At 46.0% G+C, this 22,080-nt stretch overlaps 1 protein-coding gene across 2 annotated transcripts in view; it reads right to left on the bottom strand.

Moving 5' to 3' along the window:
* Positions 1-6,898, bottom strand: part of LOC136580293 (protein bicaudal D homolog 2-like) — a 46,123-nt gene extending 39,225 nt beyond the window's left edge. Inside the window, exon 1 of one of the 2 annotated variants that reach the window (XM_066580740.1) lies at positions 6,718-6,898. The gene's annotated coding sequence lies outside the window, so the exon portion shown is untranslated. The remainder of the gene's footprint in view (positions 1-6,717) is intronic. The other variant, XM_066580739.1, reaches the window with a different exon arrangement.
* Positions 6,899-22,080: the final 15,182 nt, after the last annotated feature.

Below are 22,080 nucleotides of genomic sequence, written 5' to 3'. Positions count from 1 at the left end.
GGGAGTTCCGTTCTGGAGATTGGCGGACGTCTCAGCAGCGATTCTGCTTATAACTCCAGAACAGGTCTGCCCCCGTGAGGCATGAGCTCCACAAGACCTCTACACAAGGTGCCCGTGGGTATCTGCCACCAACACTGGCAGATGTTCCTGAAAGTTGCAAGGTGCGTCCATGAAGGACTTGTTTGTCCAGCTCAAACTCCATCATGTTCCTCATCCATCCCTGAACAATCTTTGAAAATGGCCGGGCACATTATCCTGCTGGAAGAGGGCACTGCCATTGGGGGAATACTGTCGTCATGAAGGGGTACTGGGTTGGTACAAGGTTTTGGTAGGGGGATCCGTTTCGCAACCATATGCCAGGACCCAAGTTCAGGGAGGAAGAAGGGCCTGGGGGTTGCATTTAGTGTGTTCTGCTAATCTCTAAAATGTGATTGTTCTCAGCAAGAGAAACCAAGTCATCTTGTAGATATGTCCAACAAAAGACATGTTATAGCAAGCTTTCAAACCTATTGGGGGTCCTTCCTCAGGCTACGAATTTGTAAACACACCATTTAAGGCCCAATTACACGTAAAGATTATCGGTAAAAATTCATTCAAATTTACGAATTTGACCAATAATGGTTCAGTGAATGCGAGGAAAAAAAACAAAAAAAACGCTCACTTGTCCACGGTTGCAGCTTAAAAAAGGCTCATTGACTTGCTGGCTTGTCGTCCTGTGGAAACCCTTGGTGCTTCCCATAGTAGGTGAAGCGCTGAGTGAGAAGCAGATGAGAAGTCTTCGTTTAAATGCTCTGAGCGCCGACGACCGTAGCGCTCATGCAGCCGTGTAAAAGACTGCCGGCCCATGTAAAAGGGCCGCTAGGCCCTACTAGATTATCTTGACATCTTCCAAGTCTCATACGAGTTGCACATCGTCACTCAGCACAGCCTCTACACGCTTCATATCACAAGGCTTGTGGTTAAGAATAGTTAGTTACACGCCTCTATCAGTCATACAGGAAACCAGCGAGAACTTCCCCCACCGCCAGTCTACAAGCCAACTGCCCAATATCACGAAGTTACCGAGAAGCCAGCCACGGCAACACCCCCTTCATTTTAGAGAATGAGTAGGAGGCCGTTGTATCCTGCCGGTGCGCTCACTGATACAAGTGACAAGACTAGATACATACTAGCAACAATACAATCCTTGCCAGTGTTCTATCCACAAAAGGACATTTTCATCCATCTGCGGTCCATGTGTATTTTTAACTTCTGTATGCAATCCGTTTTTCACGTATAACAGCCCCCCCCCCCCCCTGAAATAGGTCCAATTCTTCTTGTTCATCTCTTCAGAGAACTATAACACTAAAGTGCTGTCTGTTTTTCGTATCCACATTGACTTGAACAGGCGGGCCTCATCCACAAATCGCGTCAATATAGTGCGCACCACGCGTTGTTCCCTCAAGATCCACGAGTCTATGCAAGGGTGCTTTCACACTTGCGATCGTGCAATTGTTGCGGTTTTTATTAACCCTTTCCAATCCACTGTCTGACGTCTAAAGACATTATGATTTAAGGCTGTACAGCTCCGATGTTCGTCGGGGTTCTCTTACTGTATATTGCCAGCCTCTCTGCTGTCGGAGCCTATCCAACGTGTCGCCTCATGCAGTACTGGCCTTAGCCAGCAGATAGCGCTGTTGTATAACAGCAGAAAAATAGTAATCCCCCTAGGAAACCAGGATACAAATTGGATTGGAACAGGTTAACGCAAATGTCAATAGGACTTTTTAATGTTAAAACCACATCACACAAAAACTGCAAGTTTGTGCTTTGCCATTTTTGGGTGATGCCTTTTTAACATTAGAAAGTCCTATTGAAGTTTGTGTTTTTTATTTATTTATTTTTTAAAAAGCAGAGATATTGCGATCGCAGGTGTGCAGGCACTCTTGGGGTATGTTCACAGCATGCGGTGGAAAACCATAACAACTTGAGTCAAGAAGCATACTTCTCTATAGAACCTTGCGCAAAACATTCAATTGGGGGAAGCAGGATGTTCTTTCCATCTCAGCAAATCACCTGAAAGGAACGGTGGATCTCCTCCATCACCAAACCCTGGATTCAGAGGAACGGTCCCTTTCTCAAGAGGTTTTCCAGAGTCTAACAACTGGGGAGTCTCTCGGATCTCTGCAACAAGGGATGCGTTGACAAAGAACTGGAGCAACAAGCTAGTGAATGCATTTCCTCCAATCCCCAGAGAACTCCAGAAATTTCTTCACCAAAAAAATAAATAAATGTTCTGATTACTGTAGTCCTGTTTTGGCCCCAAAGAAACTGGTTGTCCTTTCTGAAGAACTTGTGCATACAGGAACCAGTGCATCTCCCAACCCTTCCACTTTTATTGACCCAGGGTCCATTAACCTATCACAATGTATCAAACCTTCATCTTTAAGCAAGTTTACGGACAAAAACAAAAACCGATACTTTTAGGGAAAGTCCTGTCAGAAAGGGTGATCCAAGCCTTGCTGTCTAGTAGGAAAGATACGATCAACAAGAGTTACCTTAGGCCTCTCTTACACGGGCGAAACGGCATCACCGTTTGAAAAAAAATTAAAATCGCAGCGATATCGCATCGCTGGTCCGTGCGATATCGCTGCATCTTCTCTCAGCAATACCAGGATTGTAACCAATCACAGCCATTCATCGAGCACTGGCTGTGATTGGCTAAGCGTCAGCCAATCACAGCCAGCGCTTCCAGGAGGTGGCGATTTTTTAATCCCTGGCCAGAAGATGAAGCAGAAACAGTGCCGGGACCTGGGGAGAAGCTGCGGCGGCGAGCGCTTCTAAGGTGATGTGTTTTTGTTTTTTTCCCCCTGCAGCTAGGGCTTAGATTTGGCTTTGACAGTAGGATTTCCTATTGTCAAAGTGGCATTGCACGAAAATCGAGTTTTCGTGCGATTCAACAGAGAGGAAAGTTCCATAGGAAAACATGGGCTACAAAACCTCACGAGTCACGGGCATATAAGCAGGACCCTAGAGGTTTTTGTGTCGGGATGTCACAAAACATCACGTGTGAAGTAACCCATAGGAAAGCATGGACTTCACATACATGTGATTTGTAGCATTGTAGCAACCGACAAAATCATGCGACTGTCGCCCGTGTGAACGAGGCCTTAAAGTGTGAAAAAAGTTGCATCATGGTGTGGCAAATTTCCAAGTATTTCTTTAATTCTTGACTTTCTTCAGGACTGATTGGACAGGATTCTTTTACCCCTTTGTACATTAAGGGTCCAGATAGCAGCACTCCAAGCTCTCGAAAGGCACAAGGATTTTGAGGTTTCTGAAAGCGGCAAATTAAAACCTAGAATTAAGAATCTACTTCCATCTTGGAATTTAAACTGGATCCTTCAAGCCTCCGCTTCAGCACCTCAATGAGGGCCTTAACACTAGACAGGTTTTCTAGTTGCCATAACCACAGCAGTAAGAGTAAAGGCCCATTTAGACTACGATTATCACTCAAAATTCACTTAAAAGCAGTCTTTTGAGTGATAATCCTTGTATCTAAATGTGCCCATTTTCACTGTTCGGCCGAAGGACAGTTTTCAGTTCTGCTTGAAGACAGTCATTCAGCAGAACAGCTGGACTACGAGCTGTGTTCTGCCCAGGGAGAGCTGATTACAGCAGATAACATTGTTACAGCTGTTCTCAGTTCTCAGCCCCCCTGGCAGAAGTGACGATAAGCAGGACCGCATAGGACCGTATCCTGTGTCTGCTGTCCATGGTGCTGAATTCTCCACGGGAAGTCCGTGGTTGAACAATGGAGCCAGTTACAGAGCTCAGACCTCCTGCTGAGTTCTGCTGAAACCCCCAGAAGCTCATTTGCATGCAAATTAAGCTAATAAAGTACTAATTGTAATTAGTGCCCATTAGTAGTTTATGCAAAGCGATTGCTGATCTTTCAATCTTTTAAAAGATATGTGCAAATGCACCTTAAGTGAATTTCAGGCTTCATCAATTCAGGAGCCTTTTTGGGGTTCGTGAGAATTAAGTCATATTTATATTAAACCCCTCATTGTCGCTCAGTGTAGTAGTATCACTTCATAGTTCTCAGGATATCATAATTCTCTCTTTCTGGAAGGACCCAAAAAAACCAAAAACCAAGAACATAGTTTTTACTGTCTTGATGTTAAAACAGTTCTCCAATACACTGAATCCACGAGTTAGAGGCATGACAAGAATGTATTCATTTGATTCTTTGGTCACAAGAGGAAAAAAAAAAAAAAAAACAGCTAAGGCCGGCTGCACAAGAGCGTGACGGGCTCCGCCACGGAATATTCCGCGGCGAAGCCCGTCACGGCGACCCCCAGAGCCCCTATACTTACCAGCGGATCCGGCGTCTTCGCTCCCGCATGACGCTTCCCCGCCCACTGCCGCCGCGTCACATGACCCGCCCACCGCATCACATGACGCGGCCAGCTGTGTCATGTGACGCGGCGGTGGTAGGCGGGAAAGCGTTTTCACGCTATCTTCCGCTGTGTTACAGCGGGAGATAGCGTGAACGGACGGCTTCCATTGACTGCAATGAAAGCCGTCAGCGCGTACACCCGCGGCAAATAGAGCATGCCGCGGGTGAGGATGGGAGATTTCACGGTGCAGAATTCCGCGGCGGAATTTCGCATCGTGAGCATTGTGCTATTAGGTTCAATAGAACCTAATAGCTGCGGGCAACGCAGCAGACTTTCGCCGCGAATTACGCGGCGGAAATCCGTTCGTGGGAAGGACACCTAAGGCCTCATGTCCACGGCACACGCGCATTTTTCTTGCGGATTTCCACAGCAGATGCGCTGCGAGTCATCATTAAATTGATTTATTGCTTGCGGAAGATCTCACTTTTTTTGCGCGGATGGACTGTGGATCATCTGCACAGAAACAAAATCCCCATCCCCACCCGTCAGCCTCTTCCCCACCTCGCTAATCGATTTTACCCTTCAAATCCACAGTGAATTCGCAAATGTATTTACAGATTGTAAGCTCCCTTAGAGATGAATGGAGCGCATCCGTGCGTGATCCGCGGTAAAAATGGAGGATGCTGCGATTATCCAAGCGTGGCATCCACAAATTAAGTAAAAACAAATCCGCAGGTGTTAAAATGAAGTTCGAACACCTCATGCTTCCCTATGGGCGGCTTAATTTGCGGATCTCACACATGGATTCCGCAAATCAAATCCGTCCGTGGACATTGCGCTAAAAGCTCTATTTCCAGATGGATTCGTCTGGCTATTAATGAGGCATATAAGAACGTTCAATAAACCAATTCCCGAAGGTCTCAGGCCTCATGTCCACTAGAAAAACACAATCCGCGCAGAATCTGCCGCAGATTTCCGCGGCGGATTTGCTTTAAATGGTATTTTTTTTGCATGCAGATATCTGCACACATTGCTATCATTGTGATAGCAATGTGGCCGATCCGCGGCAAAATGGAGAATGCCGCGTTTTTTCTCCTGCGCGTGAAAACGCAATTTTTTTTAAATCCCCCCCCCCCCCCCCATCTCATCAAGGGTTAAAAATGCATGTGTAAAAATAGAGCTCATGAAAACAATGGATTCTATTTCTGTGCAGGTTCTGCGACTCTTGGAATGCACCAAACTCGCATGGGAAGCTCGCTAATGTGCATCCAGCCTAAGGGTACCATTACAGCCCAACAATGCACACTGAGGCTATAACCTGCAGGAACAGGTGCAGCCCAGCAATCACACACCCTATAACAGCGCCAACAGGTTACACCAGTGCTTGCAAGAGCAGCCCGGCAATTGGCGAGAGAACCAGAGTGCCAGGCTACTGCTACACGACTGCCAACGACGCACGATTAGGCTGCTATAATACGAGCGCTAGCATTTTCCTGACAATTGCTGGGCTGCATGTGAACAGCGCAGGGGCAGCCCAGCAATTGTCGGGGACCCACAAGCGTTAGCAGCCGCCGCTGGGGTTCATTTCATAGCAGCCTAATGTGCATCAGGTGTTTAGAGAAGACGTTCGGCTAGCTTTGTTTGCCCAGGACAGGGCTGATTTCGGGATTTTTTTTTAAGTGGAAACCCTGGACGGAACCATAGAGAATAGGCTCAATATTGCGGATGTCAACGGCCTAGTGTGGTGCAGAGTGTTAAGGTTGTGGGTTCAATCCCCACATGGTTCAGGTCGGAAAAATGGGCAATAAATAAAAATTACCTGTGAAATAAGTTGGAAAGTCGCTAGTTTCAGCGTGTGACAAATAAAAATGTATAACATATAAGCCCATGAAGGGGCAAGACCAAATGGTAGGTAGCCCCCCCCCCCCAAAAAGGCTGTAAAAAGTTAATCAAACTTTTTAAACAAAACACAAAGTGATCAAAGTTTTTTCCCCCCTCTAATAAAACACAGTAAAACGTAAAACTTAGGCCACTATAATGATCCAATTTTGGGAAAGTTGGCACGCAAAGGGTTAAGGAGAAACCACATGAACATTACATCATGACTACAACACTGTAAACCTGCACCCCCTTTAACATACAGGCCAGCTAAGAGGAGCCGCCAGCTGTAGTGTTACTCCACTCATGCACAGAGCCTACAAGAGATGCTGGGAGTTGTAGTTCTACAACACATCGCATGCTACAAAAGTTGCATCTGGTACTAGAAAATAACTGAGCGGGAGGGCGCACGAAACAAAGCACACTATAAAGAACAACCCGCCCGCACGGCACTTACCGAGAACCCCAGTAAAGTCTGTTAGACGGCCATACAGACAGCGGAGCCTCTTTAACGTCCTCTTGTCTGCCCCGGTAACAGATGTCCGGACCGCTGCTGCTCTCCCCGCCTGTTTCCGGTACTTCAGTCAGTCAGCAGAGGAGGAGTGTTCCGTTTGGTTTGAAAAGCGTCTCCCGCCCAGTGGCGTCGCCGCATTTCTCTGTTCAGTGTTCAAAATTCCTCACTTCCGATTGGTCGAGCGCACCGTCAGTCACACTGTACTGCCCGCCCTCGTAGAGTCTGAGGCGCTGATTGGCTAATTTCATATAGAGGGCGTATTTTACCGGTGTGTGTGTGTGCTTCGTCCGCAGTTGTGTGTTGTGGAGGGACCTTGTAGGTCACCTGTGGTGAGGGGGAGGTCAGAGGAGGGCATGAATAGCAACTCCCTAATATCCTTGGACGTTCATGTTCCTTCACGAATTGATATAAAAGGCTTAAAAAATGCCATTCGTATAAAATAAACTTTTTGCCCACAAAATGCTCAAAAAACTGTCCGTATCGGTTATATTCACGTATTTGGGAAAGGCTCTCACCATTTTTAGTACTATTCAGTGACCTATTGAATTAGGGACCGTGAGGCGCCCTTCACACGGGCGTGTTAGCGTGTGCGCAATATGCATAGAGTAGGAGCCATTCTAGGGCCGTTCGCACGCACGGATTTCCTGTGCATTTGCGCACCCAAAGTCTCCATAAAAGTCAACGGGACGCGTGAATCACTGCGTAGTTAGGAAGGAAAAACATCTAGAGCTCATTAGACTAATTAGCCATTTCATTCGCCTTTGGTTGCCGCGCGCAAATGAACGTGTCTGACGGGGAACAAAAAGTACAGTAAAATACGCCAATGCACGCACAAAAAAGCATAGTTTATTGCGGAAATACACCGCTTAGGGCGCAAAAGTACACGTCCGCTCACGTGCAGAGGGACGGTTTCACACGGGTGATGAAATCGCGCGATTTTCACGCGATGTGAGAGTGAGTAAAAAAGCAGAATTACTCAATCAGTGTAAACGGCTTCCTTCACGTTTGCATCTTTTTATCGCCCGTGCTTCCCCGTGGAGCTTCCTTTTTATCGCAACTTGCGATTTTTGGGCAATGCGATGCGTTTTTAGTATTAGAAAGTGCTATTGACTTTCGCAATAAAAAATCGTGCGATTTCATTGCGGGCCGCAGCGATGCGATGCAAGATTATTCTCAAGAAAAAGCATCACTGGCGCTCCAAAACCGCGAGAACAAAGATACGATTTTGCCCTATTCTTCTCGCAGCAAAATCGCGATCGCCAGTGTGAGGGAGCCGTAACTGCATACGTCTGGGCTCACACGGGTGTAAGCGGATGCCCGCAGCGGATTACAGCTGTGAGCCCGGCGTACCGCCACGAAATGGTCCTGAGCGTGAGGGCAGAGTCACGTAGGCAGTCATGCGCAGTACACCTTTTTTTGCTTAGATTTGCGGCGCCATCACTTAGCGATGACGTGGGTGCCCGCTACCCGTACACAATGTAGTTGTGTATGGGCTGCAGGTATATTCACGATCATGGAGAACAATGGGCTGGGGGTCACAGATATCCGCGGTAAAATAGAATATGCTGTGTTTTATTTTCTGCACAGAAAATTAGCTTTTTTACACCAGAATTCTGGCACACGGCCAATATTAAGATGGTTCTCCAAAACCATTTTTATCCCATTGGAATGACAATGACCATCTTTGTATTTGACTACCGCGTTTCCCCGAAAATAAGACAGTGTCTTATATTAATTTTTGTTCAAAAAGGTTTAACTTTTTTACATGTATAGCTGCCTGGACACTATTTAAATTGACTTTTTTAATTAACTGTTAGCAGGGCTTAATTTTGGAGTAGGGCTTATATTTTAAGCATCCTCAAAAAGCCTAAAAAATCATTTTGCATCCTCAAAAATTCTGGAAAATCATGCTTTGTCTTATTTGGTGTGGTTTGTTATCAAAACAACTCTGCCCTCTTGTGTATGCATTATATAACTACACACTACACCTGACACTCATCATCATAGTATCTATATATAAAAAGACAGCCCTCACTGACTCACTGACTCGCCAAAAATTCTCCAACTTCCCGATATCGTAGAAACATGAAATTTGGCACGAGCATAGATTATGTCCAAAATAGGAGAAGTAAATGGGTCCCAACTCGATTATTCAATTCTAGCGCAAAAGAATTAGCGTTGAAATTTTACGTACATAATCTAAATCTCTCACTTCCCAATGTCATAAGAACTTGAAATTTGGCACGAGCATTGATTGTGTCATAGATAGGAAAAGTTAATGGGTCCCAACTCGATTATTCAATTCTAAGCGCAAAAGAATTAACGGCCAAATTTTACGTACGTAATCTAATTCTCTCACTTCCTGATGTCATTTTATATAAAGGAAACGTCGCATGGTTACCTCCACGTGGTGTTTCCTGGGTAACGCAAAGAACCATGCAAAATGGTGAACATATTTTTTTCCCCTCGGTATCTCTAAAGTAACCACGACTTCATAAGATTTTCTGTGTGAACACCAGATAAACACCAGTAGCAAATTAAATCGGGCGAAGCCGGGTATATCAGCTAGTCTACAATAAACTTCACATCTCATCCACACAAGCAGTGTGAAGCTACCCCTATAAATCATACAAGCTTAGGGCTTATTCACACAAGTGTATATCGACTGGCATTTTCTTGGCCGGCCGATATACACTACCATGTGATGCAGGGCTCTGCGTATATGCCATCGGGCGTGGGAAGACAGCTTAGCTCTGCTAAGCTATCTCCCCCTTCCCTCCCCCTTACCGTCTCTCTGCAAGGAGAGGAGGTGGGACGGGGTGGGAGCTAGTGTGCTGAGCTGAGCTACCGCCCCCTCTCCACCCCTTGCTGCTGTTTGCAATGGGAGGGGCCAGTTGAGCTTAGCTCCGCCCCCTCCCATTGCAAACAGTGGCAAGGGGCAGAGAAGAGAAGGGGGAGGGAGTTTAGCAGTCTTGCTGCTAAACTCCCTCCCACCTCCCTTCTCCGGCAGCTGCCATTTTACGCCACGGATATGCACCCCTATGCAGTGATGCATTGTAAACCAATGCTTCATTGGGACAGCGTATATCAGCCGGGTGTGTATACCTGGCCGATATACACCCATGTGAATAAGCCCTTACATGGTAAAATGTACACTTATTCATCAATCACCTGCTGAGGATCCACGATGACGGTTTCACAAAGTAGCAAAATCTTGATTCAGCAAATTCCAGAATTAAGGCTTCATGTCCACGGGGAAAATCAGGCCCGCTATGGATTCTCCATGGAGAATCCGTAGCGGGTCCCGCCTGCCCCGCGGACATGAGGCATTAAAATAAGAATAAACTCACCTGCTGCGGACCGTGCAGGTCTTCCCTTCTTCGTGGCCGGATCTTCTTTCTTCGGCCCGGCGGATGTTCTCGGCACGCCGGCTGCGTGCCACGCGCATGCGCCGGGCATATCCGCCAGGCCGAAGAAAGAAGATTCTGCCGCGAAGGAAGGAAGACCTGCATCGCCCGGAGAAGGTGAGTTTAATTCAGGCGCGGGTCTCCTGCGGATCTGGACTGCTTCCATAGGCTTCAATAGAAGCCTGCGGAAGCCGTCCCCGCGGGAGACCCGCACCTAAATGGAGCATGTGCATTTTCTTTCATGTTCCAGAAATTTTTTAATTCACTTTTATTGACCATCCGTGGGTAGTTATCTACCTGCGGGTGGTCAAAGCATTCCTATGGGGCGCAGATCCGCGTGCGGGTGATCCGCTGCGGATTTTAATTCTTCTTTTCCCCGTGGACATGAGGCCTAAGCCCTGTGAAATCGTGCTATTGAAATACGACATTTGACAGGATAACACAGGATCTCTTCAGGAAGTGGTATTTATTTTATGTGCGCACAGACCCTGGTCGATTCACATCTTTCACCCAGAGTGACTATACAAAAAGATTCTAACAGCTTTATACAGTGGGAGTAGGCTTATTAAATGCTAACACTTATTGGTCCATCTTATCTCTTATATACGCTATGTACATACAGATACAGGGATAGGAATTGAGGGTTGGAATGCAATGTGGGCAATTTTAGTATCCAATTACAACAGTGCGAGCAGAAGAAACCTTACAATATACTCTAGTTCTCTGGCTGATAACAGAGAGTCAATAGCAGTTAAAGTACATTCATTTTTCTATGTCCTCGTACCACATTTTCCTCCCTTTGATAGCTATCACTGGTTTATAGCCTATCATCCTAATTTAGGGGTTTATGCCCCCATAGACTTGAGTATAGCCTGTGTATCCCATGCTCCATCAGTGTCTATCCATGTATTAGAGGGAGAATATGTTGGATTATAGCCTATGATCTGTAAACCATGTTCACACGTGTAGTAAGTGGTCTTATTGTATGTGCAACCCCCTACTTGTCCCCACTTACCCGTGTAGTAAGTATGGTACACTAAATGTTCGTGTGGTGCATGTACCCGTTCTAGCTTCTTGCATACATTTATCACAATTATTACACAAGTCCAAATTTCCTGTATTGCGTAATCCCACCACCCCCAACACAGTCTTTAGTAGGTTCTTCATTCTTCTTGTTGTCTTGCAGCTGTAGTTCTCCCCTCTCCTAGGTATTTGAGGGAAAAAACAATGTCTCTGAGCGAAAACCACTGTCTCTGTGTAGAAAACACTACCAGCTGGTGCCTCCTGAACTTCCAGGAGGGGACAAGGTCCCTGTCTGGTCCAAGGCACTTCTGGAGGTTTTTTTAAGGTGAGTTTCAGGGGATCCGTCGGGTGTGGTAAGCAGACACGGTAAGTGTAGGCCACTTTGACTCTGGTCTGGTGGATTCAAGGTCCCATCTCAGCAACTTTAACAGCAGTCGGGGTAGACAGGATAATGGTGTATGGGCCCTTCCACCTAGGCTTGCAAGGCCTCTGGTGCCAATCTTTCACCCAGAATGTTTCCCCTAGAAAACAAAAGAAGTACACAGCAGTATCCAGAGATATAGGTAACGTTTGTACAGCAATATTCAAACAAATAGTTAACCTTTCTCCTGCTCTTTTGGCCATGGTTGCCATGGTCTTACCCAGGGCAAGAATCTCCTGGTGATTTATCATCTCTCCCACTATTTTGTTGTCTGCTCTAATCCCTAACACTGCTTGGCTAGGCCTACCCTACATCATCTTAAGAGAGGAATAACCAGTTCTTTTGGTGGGGGCAGATCTGATACTTAGCAGAGCAATGGCTAGGACTTGTTGCCATTTTAGGTGAGTCTCCTGACAGAGCTTCCCTAAGGCAAGTTTTAAAGTCCAGTTCAAGCTCTCAGCCTTTCCTAGGCTCTGAGGTCTTTGTGCAAAGTACAATTTCCATCTAATCGTGAGGCAGCTGGGTAGCTCTTGTATGATCTCTGCAGCAAAGGCTGGTCCATTGTCTGACCCAAGCCACACCGGTAGGCCATGTCTTGAAATTATGTCTCTCAGTAGTGCTCTGGCCACTTTGGTCGATGTTTCAGTCCTAGTGGGGTAGGCCTCCACCCACTCCGTGTAAGTGCAGACAAAGACCAGGAGATACTTTCATCCATCAGCTGCAGACATTTGAGTAAAGTCCACTAATATATCTTAGAAGAGAGCAGCTCCATAAGATTGTATCCCTGGAGTCTTCAGAGGTCCTTGTCTGGGACTATTTTCGGCGCAAATGACACATTTTCTGGTGCTCACTTGGTAAGTCTGGGGGTTGTACAGCACATCTTGGATTAGATCTTCCATAGTGGTGGACCCATAGTGAGTCCTCATGCACTTTCTTGACGATCTCCATTGCTAGTGCTGTTGGGACCATACTTCTTGCATCCGAGGGAATGAACCAGCCCTCAGGTGTGTATTTTCCATCTTCTGTCTTTAGCCATTCCTGTTCACTTTGATTGTAGCAGGGGTTCCAGTTCCTGAGGGGAACCAGAAAAAAAACTTGTAGCTTGACAGGACTTTCGGCGTTTTGGAGAGTGGCAGCTCACTTGGCATCAGCATCTGCCTCTCTGTTTCCCTGTGCAACGAGTGAGTCTCCCTTCTGTCTTCCTTTACAGTGAATGACCCACGCCTCTTCTGACAGTTCTGGAATGAGAGGAGCATGCTTCACTTCTTGACTCGGTGAAGGGATCAGACTCTTTTCTTTTTTCAGGGCCCCATGATCATAGAGTGTGAGGAAGGCATACTTTGATTCAGTGAAGATTTTGACTTTCACCCCAGCTGCCAGCTGTAGGGCTCTGATAAGTGCAATAAGTTCTGCCTTTTGAGCAGAAGTTCCTTTGGGCAGCGTTTCTGCTTTTGTCGTAGGCTGTACGGTGACCACTGCATATTCAACATAACATATGCCTTTATCCATAAACCTGCTACCATCTGTGTACCATTCGACATCAGGAACTTCAAGAGGTGTATCCTGTAGATCCGGACGGCTGCTAAGACTTCATTCATCACCTCACAGCAGTTATGGTCAGGGGTTTCAGTTCTGGTAGGCAACAGAGTTGCTAGATTTAGAGTAGTACACACTTCCAACTTCAGTCTTGGGTTTTCACATAGGAGGCCTTGGTATTTGGTCATGCGAGCATTTGTCAGCCAGTGGTGACCTTTGGTGTCCATCAGAGTTAGGACAGAAGGTGGCACTCATACTGTAAGATCTTGACCCAGGGTTAGCTTGTCAGCCTCTGTAACCAAGGCCACTGTTGCTGCCAGTGCTTTCAGGCAGGGAGGCTATCCCACAGCTACATTATCAAGTTGCTTGGAGAGATAGGTAACACGTTGATGCCATGATCCCATCATCTGGGTGAGAACACCGATCACCAGTCCCTTCTTCTCATGAACATACAGAATAAGTGGTTTCTCCAGATTAGGCAAGGCCAGCACTGGTGCTTTTAGCAGAGCTTGCTTGATAATGTCATAGGCCCTTGTATGTCCCTGCTTCCAGCAGAAGGGGGCATCTTCACCTCCCTTTGTGACTTCATAAAGGGGTTTGGCCATTTCAGCAAGGCCAGGTATCCAGATTCTGCAGAATCCAACAACTTCAAGGAATTCTGACTTTTTCTTCTGGTGGTTGATACAGGGATATTGTAGATGACCTACTTTCTTTCAACTCCCAGTTATACCTTCCCTTGTGAGATATGATATCCCAGGTATTTGACAGTTGCTTGGCCCATCTGTGACTTCTTCTTTGAGACTTTGTATCTGGCTTCATAGAGATGATGAAGCACTGTCTTAGGCCTCCTTCCCACGAACGGATTTACGCCGCGTAAATCCGCGGCAAAAATCCGCTGCGTTGCCCGCAGCTATTAGGTTCTATTGAACCTAATAGCACAATGCTCACGGTGCGGAATTCCACCGCGGAATTTCGCACCGTGAAATCTCCCGTCCTCACCCACAGCATGTTCTATTTGCCGCGGGTGTACACGCTGACGGCTTCCATTGCAGTCAATGGAAGCCGTCCGTTCACGCTATCTCCCGCTGCAACCAGCGGAAGATAGCATGAAAAAACGCTTCCCCACCTACCGCCGCGCGTCATATGACGCGGCCGGCGCGTCACGTGACACGGCCGGCCGCGTCATGTGACGCGGTGGGCGTGTCACATGACGCGACGGCGGTGGGCGGGGAAGCGTCTTCACGCTATCTTCCGCTGGTAAGTATGGGGTCTCTGGGGGGCGCCATGACGGGCTTCACTGCGGAATATTACGCGGCGGAGCCCGTCACGCTCGTGTGAAGCCGGCCTTAGTGTTCTGAAGACATCGTTCAGAGGTAGATTAGGTTATGAAGAGGTCATCCACGTACTGTAGCAATACATTGCCTGGCTGGGAATTCTTTTTAGGTCAATAGCAAGAGCTTCTCCAAAGAGTGCAGGTGAGTTCTTGAGCCTTTGGGGAAAACAATGCTTTTCTCCAATTCTTGGATCTTCCACTTGGAAGGCAAAAATAAGCCGACCGTCCTCTGTCAGCCTGACGGTGAAGAAAGCGTCTTTCAAATTCAGCACAGTAAAGTGAGTGGCTTTTCCAGGTATCAGTACAAGCAGTGTGTACGGGCTGGGCACTGTTTGATGCAAAGTAACCATAGCTTGATTCGCTGCTCTAAGATTCTGGACTGGGTGTTTTTCTAGCTTTCCTTACAGCCCTGGGAGGGGTGTTCCAAGGTGATTGGCATCTCTTCAGGATACTGTACTTCATAAACTTTTCCAGATGCAGTGGGATGCCCTGGCAGGCCGCAGATGGTAAGCAGTATTGCTTGATGGACACCGGTTGTGCCCCTGGCTTCAGCTGCACTGTGACTAGAGGTATATTCTTGTTACGTAGTCAGCTGTGGAAACACTGTGTCATCCTTCTGGGCAGGAAAACCATTCGGTGAAACTGACAGCTGCCTCAGAGACTGGATACTCACTCCTCAGCGCGTAGCTTGGTACGAGGTGGAAACTAGGACTGAACTAGCCCTGCGCTGGTGAGGAATATGAAATCCCTGCCTAACAGAGAGCAGGGTCATTGTCCTGACAAGGACAGTCATGAGCTGGAACCTGGGCACTGACTAACCCTATCTCAACCCTAACACCAGAACGGGTCATGCCAAGCAGGAAAAGAAGTCTGGGTGAGAGTAGGTAACAGAGAACCTGGAAGGTACACAAGTTGCAAACAGCTACAGCAGATTGGAGATCAGTAGCAACAGAGATCACTGTAGAAGCAGCAGCCACAAGCTGTCATACAATTCTGAGCTAGTCCTGGTGGACTATCTTCCGCTCATACTCCTAGCAGTTTCATTAATAGGTTCGGGTGGGACTTGAGTGTTCTGGCTTATGAGTGACAGCAAACAATCTCCATTCTTCCTCCTTGGGCTGTGAGTGAGAGGATGTGGGCGGGAGTTTTTGCAAGTTGTAAAGGCATCTGTCCTTCCGGTTCAAAGGACACTTGAGCCTGTAGTTTTCTCATCTTATCCTGTTCCAATTTTGGTATTGGACAGTCCTCTGGATACAGGAATTGATGAGTGACTTCTTTGGGTTATAACTGAATATTCAGCTCCAGTGTCAACTATGAAATTCACAGAATAACCCCATACATTTATTCTGACCATCGGTTCCTGGGGGTCCAGCAGATAGGAACCTGGTCATCCTCAATCAGCATTATCTTCATACAACAGAACAATAGGAGCAAAACAAGATGGAGGTGGTGTGGTGGTGGTGGGGGGCCTGAATGGCTCTGCCATGTGCTCATCTCTGGTAGCAGCCATTTTGGGCTTGGCCCCTTCCTCCTTCTCTTCCTGTATGAGCAGAGGAAGTGAGGGGGTAGTCTCTATTCCTGTGACCATGCTTCCTGCACCCTCTGCATTGTTCTCCATCAAGGGAGCATTGTTGGGGCCCACCCTTCTGTACATATGAAGGAGGTGGGTTGTTTTGGGCATTGTACTGGGGTGGGGCTGCCTTGACTGGATTGCTGCAGGCCATCTTTTTCATTTTTAAGTCTTTTGTCTCCAGCCATTGTGCACTGTAACTTTCTTCTAATGTCACTATTAGTATCACCTCCATGCCTCCAGAAATGTGGGACTATGGTCTGTCAGGAACTCCCTAAAACTTGTGTCAATACAGCAACATTCCTCAATGCTAAACAGAGTACAAAGAAGGTATGGTCAATCCCCTTTCTGATGATTTTTAATTATCATTCCTATTTGCATAAGCTTCTAATAAAGACAGTGTAATTCATTTCATTACAAGTTTGTTTTCATTACAAGTTTCTGTTCCATTAATGGTAGCCGAGTACCGCTGTGAGATGTCTGCAGTACAAGGTCAACACATATTCCTTCTCTTGCTGAAAGTATCTGTAAGGCTGAAAAGGGGGGGCCAAGGTGGAGCTGCAGCTTTATCAGAGGTTGGCGAGAATCAAGCATCCTTTAACCATTTATAGATGCAACTCCATTCAATGCTAGTGTAGCCTACAATCCCCTTTCCTATATATATATGTCTATTATCATACATCTTTTTCCTATATTCATCCCAATTTGACACAAGAACACTCTTGCACTCTCACAAGACTCAAATTATCATGTAATAATCCTTTCTCTCTCTCTCCGAAAGATTTTATACTGCTGTCTGCTATCTTCTGATCCTTATCAATGCTACTGTCACCCATAGTGACCTGTTCCCTCAGTGCAGATGCTACCTGACACTTGTATGAGGGGGACAACACGTACAGAAAATATCAGTGTTAAGAGACAACACAACAGCAAGACATACAGGAGAAACGGTGGTTATTTGTCACATATGACAGACACCTGTTAATGGGAATTTTTTTCTTCCACAGATTCTGCATGAACTTGCTTCATGATATTGAGGGACATACTGGGCAGAACAGGCGACAAGGCCATGACTGGCACTGAAATGGCAACCGGGGGTGTGGCCTGACTGGGCAATGGTAAGGGGTAGGTCTGCACACTAAACACGGAACAAGGTATGCAGACTGCTACTGGCCACATTAACAACACAGCCATCTAGGGGCAGGGCAACAGGGAGGAAACATCCTCCATGACATGTCCAGGGCAGAGCCCTCAGATGGTGAAAAAGGGCTGGCCTTCTTTGTCTTTTACACACAGCACATGTAACAATCGCCATCTTATAACATCTTTTGCTGTCTAATTTTACATTACTAACTTTACAACACCATTTACTGAAATTTTGCAACATACATTCCAAAGGTGACACTTGAGATAGTATTCAAATCCTTGGTAGATCCCATCTACCAACCTTATTTACTTCATACTAGCAAGGTTCGTTAGCAAATATCTACAAACTGTACTACGATGACCTCCAATCATCGTTATTACTCAAGACATCTTCACTTGGAATTCCCTTCAAATTACTAAGGTCTATCTAAGGCGTGGCCAGGGCCCTACTTCTGTCCATATGGGACAGCTTGTTTACTTGCGATGGCCTCTATACCATCGCTACCATACTATCTCAGAATATACTATCTCAGAATGCCGTGTCTTACCTTTTGTAGTTGCCCTCAAACGAACAGCACTGAACACAGTCCAGATCCTGGGATCCGTCTTAGAGTTCCCTTTGTTTCGCTGGGAGGCAGAGACATCCCATAAGAGTTTCCCCTCATCCCATAGAAATCTCTGAGTGGTGCCACGACGGTCAAATCTCACTGAAACGTCTCTGTCCCCCAACCCAGGGAAGCCAGCTGGCAAAAAGCCATCTCCGTGAAATCCCAGACGAGGTCCCCAGATGAAATACGACATTTGACAGGATAATGCAGGATCTCTTCAGGAAGTGGTATTTATTTTATGTGCGCACAGACCCTGGTCGATTCACATCTTTCACCCAGAGTGATTATACAAAAAGATTCTAACAGCCTTATACAGTGTGGGTGGGCTTATTAAAAGCTAACACTTATTGGTTCATCTTATCTCTTATACCCGCGACGTACATACAGATACATGGATAGGAACAGAGTCAGACCAAATATATACTATCAAAGCGCCAAGCTGTGCAAGCAGAGAGAAGGAGACAATAAAGGGAACTCCGCGTTGGTTTGTACCGGGTATTTTGTGTATTCAGACTAACGCCTTCAAATTATAACTATTATATCTAATTCCACTGACTAATTTTCCTGAGCATAGATATTTATATAATCCTGGTTTAGGACTCTTCATCGTAACACCAATGTATTTCTATCTTACTGGTCTGTGTAAGGGTGCCCTCACACTAGCGATGAAATCACACGATTTCCCAGCGCTGCAAGTCTGCAGGAAATTGCAAAATTATGAAGCCAATGGCTTACTTTATATGCAATGTTTTCACGCTTGCATTTCATGTTCGCATGTTCTATCTTTTTGTTTCCAATGGAGCCGCTGCTGCTGCCGGCCCCTTTGAAAACAATGGGAGATGATCGCAATCCCCTGCTGCAGCTATCACAGCTGCAGCAGGGGATTCCTTCAGTCCCCCAGGGATGTAAGGCTGTCACATCCAGGGGCTTAACCTTGTTCTCAATGGGGTCAGAAGCAGCAGCAGCACCGGTCCCTTTGAAAACATAGGGAGATCATAGCGACAGCAGCGGTAGGGGATTCCCTCACCCCTGCGAGGAGTCCCCTTATCACTCAGCACTGTGACAGCAGCAGCAGAGTGTTCAGTGATGAGGGGACTCCCCGGGGGGTGAAGGAATCCCCTGCTGGAGCTGTGACAGGAGCAACAGGATCAACAGGATTAAAGATTATTCTAAGAAACTGTTTGGACCGTGCATTCTAGGGTTTAAACTCATGAACAAGTTTTTTCGCCCCTTATGCGGCTGTGATAATCACGGACACATAACGGGACAAAATGAAACCAATTATTTAAATGGTTTTTAGTGGTTTCGCTTTCACAAGCTCTTTTGTCCACCATTAATACTATGGCCGAGAAAAGATAGGACATGCCCTATTTTACCCACACGTAGAATTAACTAGGGCAGGATCTATCTTCCCGCGTTGTTTTTTTCAAACTCCTACGTTATGCCGTGAAGTTGAAGAAATTTCCCCCGTTCAAGTGCAACTATGCTCCGTAGTTGCGCCTACGGCCGTCTGAGCCCGTCCTGGTGAAGATGATGTTACATCAGATTATGAACTCACACTTGTGGACTGTAGATGGCAGTGCACGCTTCATTTACTGGCTTTTCCCATTACAGACATTTATGCTTGTAGTTAAATGTTAATGTTAAATTGACAAGACACAAATGTCTAATCATCTAAAATGTCAAATGTAATTTAAAGTCTAATTGTCGCTAGTAGATGATGTAATGTTGTACAGACAGTAACATTTACTGCAATAGGAATCAATATAAATTCCCTTTCACTATTTCCAGACTTGATGCCAGCGCCATCAGTTTCAGGAACTCTGATTCTGTAATGACTACATTGGCGTTTTGTTTTATTAGGTCTTTTTAAATTAGTTTTAATTGCAAATATTGAGTGTCATGCAATCTGCCTCTATATAAATCTATATCTATAAATCACATCACCTACTAATAATTAATGCGCATAAATAGAGACTATGTAATTCAGTATATTATTTATTTCCTGAGTGCGGAGCGCTGATGGCACCATCAATATTCAGCTTTATTAGTACTGCTTATACAGTAAACACAAATTTGGTCTCAAAGAGTAACTGCACTCTTTAAAAACTTTTGACATATCAGAGTGACAGGTCAAAAGTTTTGATCAGTGAGAGTCCGGGTGCTGAGAATCTGCTGATTGCTGACATGAAGGGGCTGCAGCGCTCACCCGGGTGCTGAGTCTCCTGCTCATTGCTGACAGGAAGGGGCTGCAGCGCTCACCCGGGTGCTTTGCCCCTTCAACTGTCATCGTTGTTTGTCAGTAACTCTTGGTAAATATCTATAGATGTCTAAGCGCATGCCCGGCAGCACTGTGCGCCCTGACAGAAATGGTCCTGACCTGGCGTACATTTCTGGCATAGATTATACATAAATTTGGCAGTCCGTCTGCCCTGCCCCCTCCCACTGTCCTTGAAAGTGACAAGGCTGGCACAGAAGGCTGTAAAGTCACAAGGTTTTTGCGCAAGCAACACTTGCACCAAATGTTATTACTTTGCTACATCAGAATAGTACCATAAGGCCCCCTGCACACTGCAGAACCAGATTCCGCATGCAGAATCCCCCAGTGGAATTCGGCTCTGCCAGCAGCAGCGTTCGCGCGTACCTGGTCTGTCACCGGGTAATCTGTACTGGCTGAATAGTACAGTCTTTTTTTTCACATTTTCTTGCCTGTGCTGTAGCTAAGCGGCGACGCGGAATCCCCGACCTATCCACAATGTTCATTGCGGACGGGCCACAGATCGGCCGGCTTCCATGGAGCATGCTGCGATTTTTACTCCGCTTGCTGAAACTGCAAGTGGTTTCCGAAACTGTGGAGGAAGAATCGATTTCCCATAGCATGCTAGGGGCGCTATTTGCTGCCGATCCGTGGTGTGGACACCCGCCGCAGATTTCACAGCAAATATCTGCCCGTGGACAGAAGCCCTAAAGCCTTTTTAAATATCCTCCTATGTGCCAATCCTCAGTTTTCTAGAGGAGCCAACAGGCAACAATGACAACTGAAGGGGCACAGCACTTGGGTGAGCACTACAGTCCCTACATTTTAGCGATCAGCGGGGGGCTTATTACCTGGACCTCACTTATCAAAATTTTTGATATCTTGCTCTGACATGTCAAAGTTTTTAAAAAGTGCAGTTACTCTTTAAGTAGTCTATCAGTGACTAGCATCCAACAAGGGGAACGGCAGAAGAAGCAGTGCCATATAGGTGTGCGTAAGAGAAATCAGTTAAAAAAAAGACCATGATACTCAATAAAATGCATTATACCATAAGTCCATTATACCATAAGTCCATTATACCATAAGTCCATTATGCCATAAGTCCATTATACCATAAGTCCATTATGCTATAAGTCCTGTTCTGATGATCAGGAAATTGTAGTAATTTTTTATTTTGTATTTACTGAAATCAGCTGAGCTGTATGGCACGTCCTATTGCCTTTCTTGGGCAGCACTAGGCAGAACATGTAGTCCTGAAGCTGGGCCATATACACATTGACTGGACATGGCAGAACCATCTGTGATTAAAGTCTGAATGGGCAATAGGTCTTTTCAAAACACTTCAGCCCCTTCGTTCTTGTGATTGGTGTAGATTCTAATCCCTTCAAAAATAAAATGCAAACAATAGTCGTTCTGGCCACTAACCGGGTTAGGCCACTCTTACACATGCGTTTTTTCCAGCGTTTAACGCTGCGTTTTCAGCGCAGCGCTAAACCCTGTTAAACGCTACCGTTGAATTTAATGGTTTTTAACACCGCATTTTTCAAGCGCTGTCTTTTCTATTTTCATGCGTTTCTGCGTTTTGAAACGTGATGCTTTGCCCATTGAAATGAATGGGGTGCTGAAAACGCGGTAGAATGTGGTTATCGCGATTTTGACTGCATTTTTTCAGTTCTGGCATTTATAACGGTGCTAAAAACACAGTTAAACCATGTCAAAAACGCATGTCGACGCGGCTCTCAATGCAGTAAATGCTGTGTTAAAAAGTGTTTTTACAAGTAGCCCATGTGTGAGAGTGGCCTAATGAGCGGTAATTCGCTCACTAGTTGATAGTTGTTACTGGTTGATCGAAAGTCATCTGGTGTAAAGTTACTGTCATTTGTACTTCAAAACTTGTAAACAAATTTGCATGGTAACCCCTCTTTTGAACGGTATGTCAGTGAACACCCTGTGTAAAAGGGGCATCGATAAAGACCCCTCTTCCCTATAAGAATAACAGATGCAT

Source organism: Eleutherodactylus coqui, chromosome 10 (genome assembly GCF_035609145.1).
Source record: "Eleutherodactylus coqui strain aEleCoq1 chromosome 10, aEleCoq1.hap1, whole genome shotgun sequence".
Classification (NCBI taxonomy): Eukaryota; Metazoa; Chordata; class Amphibia; order Anura; family Eleutherodactylidae; genus Eleutherodactylus; species Eleutherodactylus coqui.
This window is presented reverse-complemented; position numbering and strand designations above follow the sequence as displayed.